Source organism: Pseudonaja textilis, chromosome Z (genome assembly GCF_049901715.1).
Source record: "Pseudonaja textilis isolate UNSWEBS1 chromosome Z, rPseTex1.2, whole genome shotgun sequence".
In the NCBI taxonomy this organism is placed as follows: domain Eukaryota; kingdom Metazoa; phylum Chordata; class Lepidosauria; order Squamata; family Elapidae; genus Pseudonaja; species Pseudonaja textilis.
Genome location: NC_142008.1, coordinates 79,887,204 through 79,897,607, shown reverse-complemented (window position 1 = coordinate 79,897,607; position 10,404 = coordinate 79,887,204). Strand labels below are relative to the sequence as shown.

The window sequence follows — 10,404 nt, the reverse complement described above, 5'->3', positions numbered from 1 at the left end:
CATTGGATTAGGGTTAGCATCAGGGAAAGAACTTGTACTTTGTGATGATTTATAATTCTAAATACATGAAGAATTCATATCCAGCACTCATCATTCTCACATGCTTCATGTTGTGAATCCAGCCCTCAAACTTTGCATGGAAACCTTTCACCAGAAAATGAGAGTTAAGAATGGAGCATTTATGCACATGAGGAGGCATCTCTTCCTCTTCTGTTTCCTCCATTACCTTTCCATTCCTTGCAAACTGTTAGATATGAGATTCTGAGGAAGACAAAGGACCCATTGACCCCTATGAATCCCATTTGAGCCATCCAAAGAGAAGTGGTCTTCGTACATGGGAAGATTTAACCTAAATCTGGTAGTGAACAGAATGCAGGCAGAACCTGATGCAAAGAAGAAGGCTTACTTCTTGACCTATTGCAATTCGGAACTCTATGAATTAACCAAAGCCCTCATTGCAAATAACTTAGAGAATGTCTCCTGGGATGAACTGCAATGAGCACTGAAAGAACATTTCGACCCTACCCCATTGTACCAGGCAAACCAGAATGACTTCTATCTCCGGAGCCAAAAAGAGGGGGAGAGCATTAGTGATTTTGTGGCTGCACTGAGGAGACTTTCAAAGAATTGCAAATTCTCAAATGCCGAAGAAATTATCCAGGATCGGCTAGTCCTCAGCATTAAGGATTTGACCCTAGAGAAGTGACTGTTCACAAGAGAGGACGTCTTGTTCAAAGAGGCTCTGGAAGAAGCAAAAGCCACGGAAACCTCTGACTCTTCTGCAGCCCAAGTCAACAGCAGCAGCAAGGTCCACACCACCCAGGCCACAAGGGGAACACTGTGTAACCCATCCGGCTCCGAAAGCAGTGACAGTGAGAAGGAAGATGTCCACCGGGTAAAAACCAACAAACCCAAAATTGTTAAGGGAATCAAGCCTTGCAGAAGCTGCAGAGGGAACCATCCTATGTCCGCCTGCCATTTTAAGGAGGCGATCTGCAGACGATGCACGTGGAAGGGCCACATTGCGGAAGCCCTGCAGAGCCAGCCAGCCAGTGGACATACTCCCCAACCAGACAATACAAGGGTCAGAAGACATTTGGTGTGAAATTCAAAAAACAAGATGGTGACTGGGAAGAAGAAACCCACCATACAATAGGAGGCTACACTCACGACTGCATGGGACACACAAACACCATTGAATCCAACAAGTTTCTCACTGAGGTGAGGATTGATGGAACCCTATGGTCGATGGAAGTGGACTCAGGGTCTTATATATCAATGATATTGGTAAGTCTGGGCGGTGGGTCCCAAGGAGAGATGAGACTCATAGTAGTGAACAACAGCTCTTTATTAAGCAACCAGATACTGAGACAAAAACCCTAGCCGCAGCTGCTCTTTTTATAGAGCTGGCCGCGGCTAGGCAGCCCATGACAGGTTTTTGAGCTTGCCACGCTTGGTGTTAGCCAATCGCGGCAAGCTCTATATGAGCCAATCAGAGTGTCCCATAACAACCAATCATGGCCTGGCTTTTCCGGACCAATAGGAATGCAGGCTTTCAAGCCTGCTAGTTCGGAACACCCCTCCTCTCTTGGTTCCGTCCAAGGGGCAGGGAAACGTAGTTGTGCAAGTAGCCGGGTCTTCGGACCTGTCTACTTGACTTGCGCAGTTCACAATGTCTTTGGTCATCGTCAGGTTCGGACGGGCTCTGTGTCACTCTCAAGCTTCTCGAAGGAACTGCCTGGAAGGGTGAGCCGGGCCTATCGCTGCGACTTCCACCTGGTGTATCTGGGTCGGTTGAGTCATTTGCTCTGTTGCTCTCGCCTGGATTTTCTGGGCTGGTAGAGCTTGTCCGGCTGCTGCTTCCCGTCTGCCATGGCTCCCTGTCAATTGGTAAGTCTAGTTGGTGAAGAAAAAGAAGAAGAAGAAGAAGAAGAAGAAGAAGAAGAAGAAGAAGAAGAAGAAGAAGAAGAAGAAGAAGAAGAAGAAGAAGAAGAAGAAGAAGAAGAAGAAGAATTTATTTGTCATTACACTCTCAAGCGGGTGCAACGAAATGAGGTGCTCTTCCACAAGTAAAACTGGACAACACCATTGAAAGAAAAATAAAACTAAACACAACAAACCATACAATAATCTCTATACAATTTAAAAATGTAAATACCCCATTACTCTCAGCCATTAAATTCCACAAAAATCTTATGACCCTGCATTCAAACTCAAAACTGCACTTGGATAAAAACTGTTCTTAAATCTAGTTGTCCTTGTTCTTAATACCCTGAATCTCCTTCTCGATGGTAATAGTTCAAAGAGCTGATGTCCCGGATGAGAAGAGTCATTCAATATATTAAATATCTTCCTCTTACATCTATTCCTATACAGTTCTTCCAAAGAGGGGAGTGAGCAGCCAATGATGTTTTGGGCCATCTTAATCACCCTCTGAATTACCTTTTTCTCTGCCACTGTGCAGCTCGAGAACCATACACAGAGACAGTAGGATAATATACTCTCAATTGAGCTCCGATAGAAGGTAGTCAATAGACTCTCAGCCAGTTGTTGTTTCCTAAGAATCCTTAGTAAATACAACCATTGTTGTGCCTTCCTAATTAAAGCAGCGGTGTTTGCACTCCAGGTCAGGTCATTTGTAATGATGGTCCCGAGATACTTACATTCAACCACCTGTTCCACACGAACTCCCTCTATATACAGTGGCTGAATGTCTGCTCTTTTTTTCCTATAGTCCACTATAACCTCCTTGGTCTTCTTAATGTTAAATAGAAGATTATTATTTTTGCACCAGTGGGATAGCTGTAATACCTCATCCTGATATGCAGATTCATCATTCCCAGAAATAAGTCCTACAAGCGTAGTATCGTCTGCAAATTTTATTATCTTATTGTTGGGATGTTTATTTGTGCAATCAGATGAATAAATGGAGAACAGTAGTGGACTAAGGACACAATCTTGTGGAGTACCAATGCTAAGTGTCTTGACAGTAGAAATATATTCATTCAGTTTAACTCTTTGTGGACGATTTGTTAAAAAATCCAATATCCATAAACAAATAGAATCTGGAAAATCTAGATCTTTGAGCTTGGCTATTAATCTGTGCGGTATGATGGTATTGAAAGCAGAACTAAAATCTGCAAACAACATTCTTACATAATTCCCTGGTGTTTCCAAATGGGATAAGGCCATGTGAAGCACAGTTATAATTGCATCCTCGGTTGATCTATTTTCTTTGTAAGCAAACTGAAGCCCATCAAAGGAATCAGGAAGGCAGGAGATGTTTGGTTTGGTTTAATGGGGGTTGTTCTGCTTGTTCAGAATCCAGTTCTTGTTCAGAGTTTGCGGTTTCTCCCCCACCCCCTCTGATTTCTTGGTTGGAGTCTGTGAGGGGAGAAATGGCCAGCCTGGACCTTAGCTGGTCAATATGGCATTTCCAACACCTGCCATCAGTGGTTTCGAGCCAGTAGGATCGAGGGCCGGTGATCTGGGTGATTTTCGCAGGAAGCCATAGTGGGTCTCCAGTAAAGTTTTTTGCAAAAACAGTGTCTCCTTCCTTGAAGGCGCGGTTTTTGCTAGAGGATCCTGGGGGTTTCTCTGGGGTGTAAGCAGGGTGCAGATGATCTAGGGGTGACCGGAGTCTTCTGCCCATGAGTAGTTCTGCTGGGCTCTTGTTGGTCGTGGTGTTGGGCGTGATGTGTTGGATCAGAAGCATTTTGGTGATTTTTTCGTGGATATTGCCATGTTCAATTCTTTGAATAGTTTTTTTTTTGTGAATTGAACCATGCGTTCAGCCCTCCCATTCACCGCCGGATGAATGGGCGATGTCAATGCGTGTCAGATGCCACGGTCTGCCAAGTATTGCTCGAATGCCAATGCAGGAAACTGGGGTCCGTTGTCTGATACTATCACATCAGGTAGACCGTATGTGGCAAAAAGTTTGTTTAGCTTTTTATGACGGCTTCTGTGGTGGTGGTTTTCATTTTGCTTACTTCGAGCCAATTCGAGTAAGCATCAACGGTAATTTAAAAGGTATGCCCTTTTGTTGGTCCAGCGAAATCAATATGGATGCGTGACCATGGGCCTCTGGGGGTTTCCCATTCTAATGGTGGGGCTTTTGGGGGAGCTGAGTGAGTCTCTTGGCATCTGTTACAGGCAGCGACCCAGATTTCAATTTGCTTGTCCATGCCTGGCCACCAAGCATAGCTCCTGGCCAGGGCTTTCATACGTACGATGCCTGGGTGCCCGTCATGCAGCATGTTGAAAACTGTTTTTTGGAGCGTTTCTGTTATGATTACCCGGTCTCCCGACAGGATACATCCTCTCTGAGAAAAGAGTTCAGTTTGCCGGTTTTTAAATGGTTTAAAGGGTTCATTTGTCCCGCTTTCTGGCCAACCCCTCTCCACCCAGCTGAGAACTCGCGCTAATCGTTTATCCCGTCGTGTTTCACGGGCAATGTCCTGCACGGTCAATGGTGACATGGATGCAGTTTCAATTTGCAAAATTGATAATGTGGGTGCTGGGTCATCTTGCACACCTGGCAGGGGTGATCGGCTTAAAGCATCGGCGTGCGAGATGGATTTGCCAGGTCGATGTATTAATTGATAATTATAAGCGGCAAGAAATTCAGACCATCTTGTCATTCTAGGTGACTGGATGTGTGGAGTGGGTTTGTTACCAGCCAGAATGCCAAATAGGGGTTTATGGTCAGTAATAATTGAAAATGTCCTACCATAAACGTATTCGTGGAATCTTTCAACTGCGGAGACGATGGTGAGGGCTTCTTTATCCAGCTGACTGTAGTTCCGCTCTGGCTTGGACAGGGTTCTTGAGAGAAATGCAATGGGAGCCTCTGTTCCATTAGGCAATGTGTGGCTTGGGATTGCTCCCACGCCAAAAGGTGAAGCGTCACAAGTAATAGTCAGTGGTAGGATCTCATTGTATTGCATGAAGACTGCGTCGGAAGTCAGAAGATCTTTTATCTGTTGAAATGCATGTTCCTCTCACCGTCCCCAAATCCATGGTGCCTTTTTATCCAGGAGTCTATGCAAGGGCTCCACGACAGTGGCTTTCTGGGGTAGGAAGATATTATAGAAATTAATGAGTCCAAGGAATGCTTGGAGGTCCGTTTTGTTTTTTGGCCTAGGGGCTTCTTTGATGGCTCTTAATTTCTTGTTGGTAGGGTGAATTCCCTGTTCGTCAAGGAGGTACCCGAGGAATTCAACCCTTTCAGTACATAACTGGCACTTTTCTTTCTTTACCTTGAGGCCAGAGTCTTTAAATTTATGTAGCACTGCTCTCAGTCTCTTTTCCAATTCTCGCTTGTTGGCGGCTGCTACTAAGATGTCGTTGAAATAGGGCACGACTCCTTTAATTCCTTGTAGCAGTCTTTCCATTAGGCTTTGGAAAACCCCAGGTACGACGCTGACTCCAAACCCTTGATGTGTTACAATTGTTTGAGCCTCGGCAGTTTCAGCATCGACTGGCAGTTGTTGATAAGCTTGAGCCAGGTTGAACTTTGCAAAGATTCTGCCACCCCCCAGTGAGTGTAGATGTTAGACTACTGGCACCGGGTAGGCACTCTGCTGCAATGCATGGTTGAGGGTGGCCTTGTAGTCACCACAAATTCTCAGGGAGCCGTCTGGTTTGATAGGGTGACAATTGGTGTTTCCCAGCAGGCATGATCAATGGGTTCTAATACGCCTTGCGCTATTAGTTTGTCTAATTGTTCGTCTATTTTAGGCTTGAATGCAAAAGGCACTCGGTGTGGTTTGAGGTGGATGGGAGCGATGTCAGGGCTAAGATTAAAGGAGATTGGTGACCCCTTGTACTAGCCTAGGGTGTCACTGAAGACTTCTTGGAAGTCCCGAACGAGCGTTGCTTCCCAGTCTTCATCCTCGGTGTGGTTGATGCCTGCCATCTCGATCCCCAACAGTGCGAACCATTGCAACCTGAGTAGACTGGGGCGGTCCTTATCAACGATTGTGAATGGTAAGACGTTGGTACAGTCTTTGAAAGAAATTTTGAAATGTCCTACACCCTCTACTGGAATGCAGTTCCCCTGATAGTCTTTCAAAATCAATTTCTGGTCGCTCAGTTCTTGGCGGTGTATGCTGGGTATTATACGTTTAATGGTCCACCAGGAGACCATAGAGAGGTAGGAGCCAGAATCTACCTCCATGGTGCATGGTTGGTTTTCGATACCGACCTCAATACAAATTTTTCATGCGTCGATTGGTGAAGCATGGCCGATAATGATTGTTTGGTGCGTTTCCTCTCTTTGTGGTGCCTCGCTAAATTTTTTGGTTCTGTTGTCCCGGCTCCATCGGTTGTCTGTCAGGTGGTCCCAGTTTTTGGTAGGGTTGCCATCTTGCCTTCTCGGGCTGTTTCCCTGGTGCCAAGTGCTGAAGTTTCTTTTGTTGCGGCATACTTTAGCGATATGCCCTCGCTTCTCGCAAAAACGGCAAACGGCGTCCAGGAACTTACATTCAGAATGTGGGTGATCTCCTCCGCAGTTGGTGCATTGGTACCCCGACTTGCAACCCCACCAGTCTCGCCGCTCACGCTCTGACTGAAGTCTGTGAACTTCTTCCTCTTCGCTGTCAGAGGGGGATTTGATGTCGCCATGGTGGGTGGAGGCTGCGAGTTTCTCTGGTGTCGTGGCTGGCTTGCTGGTGGATTTGTGATCGGTTCCATTTGAACGCTGTATTTGCACCACTGACTTACGTGTGGCCTCGGCTGCAGTGGCTTCAGCTATGGCGTCGGCGAGGGATATATCACCCTTGGCCATCAACCTGCTTTGGAGTGCTGGATCTTTTAAGCCAAGGACGACCCGGTCTCGCATGGCCTCGTCTAGGTTAGTGAACCTGCAAAAGCCCCCTAGGTCTCTCAGGTTGGCTATGAACTCGCCGATGCTCTCACCCTTGCGCTGATCACACTGGTAAAAGTCATGCCTTCTGATAAGGGTTGGTACAGCTGGGGCGTAGTGGTTTCGGAGGATGGGAGCTAGGTTGTCCCAGTCCATAGTCTTGACATCAGCAGGCTTCACGAGCGCCTTGGCCATTTTAAAAACGGCGGGTCCGCAGTGTGTTAAAAAGACCGCTCGCTTCTTGCTGCTGGTGGCGTATTTCAGGTTGTTCGATTCCAAGAACATTTGGAAACGATCAATGTAGGACTCCCAGTCCTCGCTGGCTGGATTGAATCGTGTGGGTGGCACGGCACTGCTGGCCATTTCACTGGTCGTCTTCGCGCTGTCTGCCACGTGCTGGTCAGCCTTGTTGTCTCAGAATCCCATCCTCATCACCAGTGTTAAGTCTGGGTGGTGGGTCCCAAGGAGAGACGAGACTCGTAGTAGTGAACAACAGCTTTTTATTAAGCAACCAGATACTGAGACAAAAACCCTAGCCGCAGCTGCTCTTTTTATAGAGCTGGCCGTGGCTAGGCAGCCAAAGACAGGTTTTTGAGCTTGCCACGCTTGGTGTTAGCCAATCGCGACAAGCTCTATATGAGCCAATCAGAGTGTCCCATAACGACCAATCATGGCCCAGCTTTTCCGGACCAATAAGAATGCAGGCCTTCAAGCCTGCTAGTACGGAACAGATATCCTGGACGGTCCTCCTGAAAATCAACCCCAACATCCGCCGAAGTGAGCTCCAGCCACAACAAATAATATTAAAGGACTACCAAGGCTACAAAATACCAGTCCTGGGAAAGAAAATCTGCCATGTGGAATATGGAGATTTTCAGGGACCCCTACCACTGATCATTGTAGACCGAGATCTGCCCAGCCTCTTAGGGTTCGCGCTGCTCAAATCAGCCTCACCAGCATCCACATGACAGTGGTGACCAGAGCAAGCGCTGGAGACAATCTAGATGTTTTGGAGAAGGAATTCCAGGATGTTTTCAGCAGCAAACTGGGCAAGTATAAGGGGACCCCAGTAAGTTTTAATCTAGACCCCAACATAGCCCCTGTCAGACTAAAGTCCCGGAGAGTCCCTTTTGCTCTGTGACCCAAGGTTGAAGAGCAGTTAAACAAGCTGGTAGCTCAAGGCATCCTTGAGCCGGTAGACCATGTGAAGTGGGAGACCCCTATAGTGACCCCTGTAAAGCCCGATGGGTTGGTCAGAATCTGTGGAGACTACAAGAATACCCTGAACCTCATGCTACAACAGAGACCCATCCGGTACTGATAGTCCAACACCTACTACATTCATTGGGCCGGGGAAATATTTTTGCTAAGTTGGACCTAGCACAGGCATATCAACAATTGCCTGTGGATGCAGCCACCACCAAAGCCCAAACAATTGTAACCCACAAGGGCACATTCGGGTGCAACCGGCTGCAATTTGGGGTTAGCATAGCCCCCAGCTTTTTCAAAAGTATAATGGAAAGGCTGCTACAAGGTCTGACAGGAGTAGTTCCTTACTTCAATGATGTAATAGTCTCAGCTGAAGACAAGCCCCAACTAATGGAAAGGGTTCAAACAGTATTAGAAAGATTCCAAGAAGTGGGGCTCAAGTTAAAAAGGGACAAATGCCACATTGCTGTGCCGAGTGTAGAATTCTTAGGTTTCCAAATCAATGGGTCAGATATCCAATCCATGAACAGCAAGCTGAAAGCAATTAAGCCCCTACGCCACAGAATAAAAGTGAACTCCAAGCATTCTTGGGCTTATTAAACTTCTATAACATATTCTTACCACAGAAGGAGATCTTAGCGGAACCACTCCATAGACTATTGGATAAGAATACACCCTGGATGTGGGGATTCCCTGAGGATGCCGTGCTCTCCAAAATAAAAAACATTTTAACATCTGACCCTGTATTAATGCAATATACGAGACCCTGCCGCTACTGTTAACCTGCGATGCATCTCCATACAGCATCATAGACTACCAAATGGGAAGGAAGCCCCCATAGCATACTATTCTAAAACATTGTCAAAAACCAAGAGAAACTACAGCCAAATAGACAAAGAAGCCCTAGCCGCTGTAGCTGGAGTAAAATGTTTTCATGAATACCTATATGGCAGACATTTCGAGTTGGTCACAGACCACAAATTGCTGCTTGCATTCTCTCGGGAGACAGACCAACACCCAACATCTTATCGCTGAGAATGCTTAGATGTACAGTTTTCCTGGCAGCGTATAACTATAGCCTCCTACACAGACCAGGAAAGGACATCCTACATGCCAACACGCTCAGCAGGTGCCCCCTGCCAGACCTAAAGGAAGACCCTGCCTCCATGACTGCCATATTCCTTGTAGAACGTTTTGAACCGGGCTTGTTGATGGCAACGGACATTGCGATTTCAAAGGATAAAATGTTGGCACAGGTTTTGAACTGGGTATGGTGGGGGTGGTCGAACAAGACAGAAAGGGAGGAATTCAAACCTTTCAAAGACAGACTGCTAGAGCTGTCAACATTAAGGGGGTGTTTGCTTTGGGGTGACAGGATAGTGGTACCACAACCATTAAGGGAAAGAATTCTGGGATAACTACATGAAGGGCACCCGAGGATAGTAAAAAAGGCACTAATGAGGAGTTACATCTGGTGGCTAGCAATAGACAGAGACATTGAGACCCGGGTTGCCACATGCTCACCATGTCAAGAATCCCAACTGGCCCCTCCCTCAGCACCCCCCCTCAAGTGGGAAAAGCCTGCAACACCATGGGGTTGCATACACATAGACTTTGCAGGACCCTGCCAGGGACAAGCATTCTTAATCATGGTCGACGCCTACTCTAAATGGTTGGAAGTGGTGATCATGAAATCCACAACAACCAAGGCAACGATCAGAGTCCTGTGGAAAATATTCACCACCCACGGGCTACCCGATGTGCTGGTTTCGGACAATGGACTGCAATTCACAGCACAGCAATTTGAAAATTTCCTCGGCCATCTGGAAATCTGACATGCCCTTTCAGCACTGGCTCAACTGGTGGCAAACGGGCAAGCGGAGAGAATGGTCCAAATGACCAAAGAACTTCTTAAAAAATTAGGCCCTGGCAACTGGCAAAAAAAAATCGACAAATGGTTGCTAACCCAACACATAACACCAAGCACAGCAACAAACAGAAGCCCAGCAGAAATGCTCATGAACAGAAGGTTGAGGTCCACTCTAGACAGAATCCATCCAACATATACAAACGACACCCCTCTAGACTCCACAGGGAAATGCAGAACATTCACACTAGGAGACACAGTGTATGCACGCAACTACATGGGAGGAGAAACCTGGGTCCAAGCAAAAATACTCGAAAGTACCCAACCCAGATCATACAGACTGGAGGTAGAAGGGGGAAGAACATGGAACAGGCACATAGACCAACTGTGGGGCTGCATAGTTCATCCCCCAGTCAAAGCTGAGCAACACAACACATCTCCGGCAACAACAAAACCCTGG

At 46.7% G+C, this 10,404-nt stretch overlaps 1 long non-coding RNA gene across 2 annotated transcripts in view; it reads right to left on the bottom strand.

The window, feature by feature from the left end:
- Positions 1–1,364: 1,364 nt before the first annotated feature.
- LOC148124106 (uncharacterized) overlaps positions 1,365–10,404 on the bottom strand; it is a 49,571-nt gene continuing 40,531 nt past the window's right edge. For both annotated transcript variants that reach the window (XR_015740034.1, XR_015740035.1), the window contains exon 4: positions 1,365–1,896. This is a non-coding gene — a long non-coding RNA (uncharacterized LOC148124106). The remainder of the gene's footprint in view (positions 1,897–10,404) is intronic.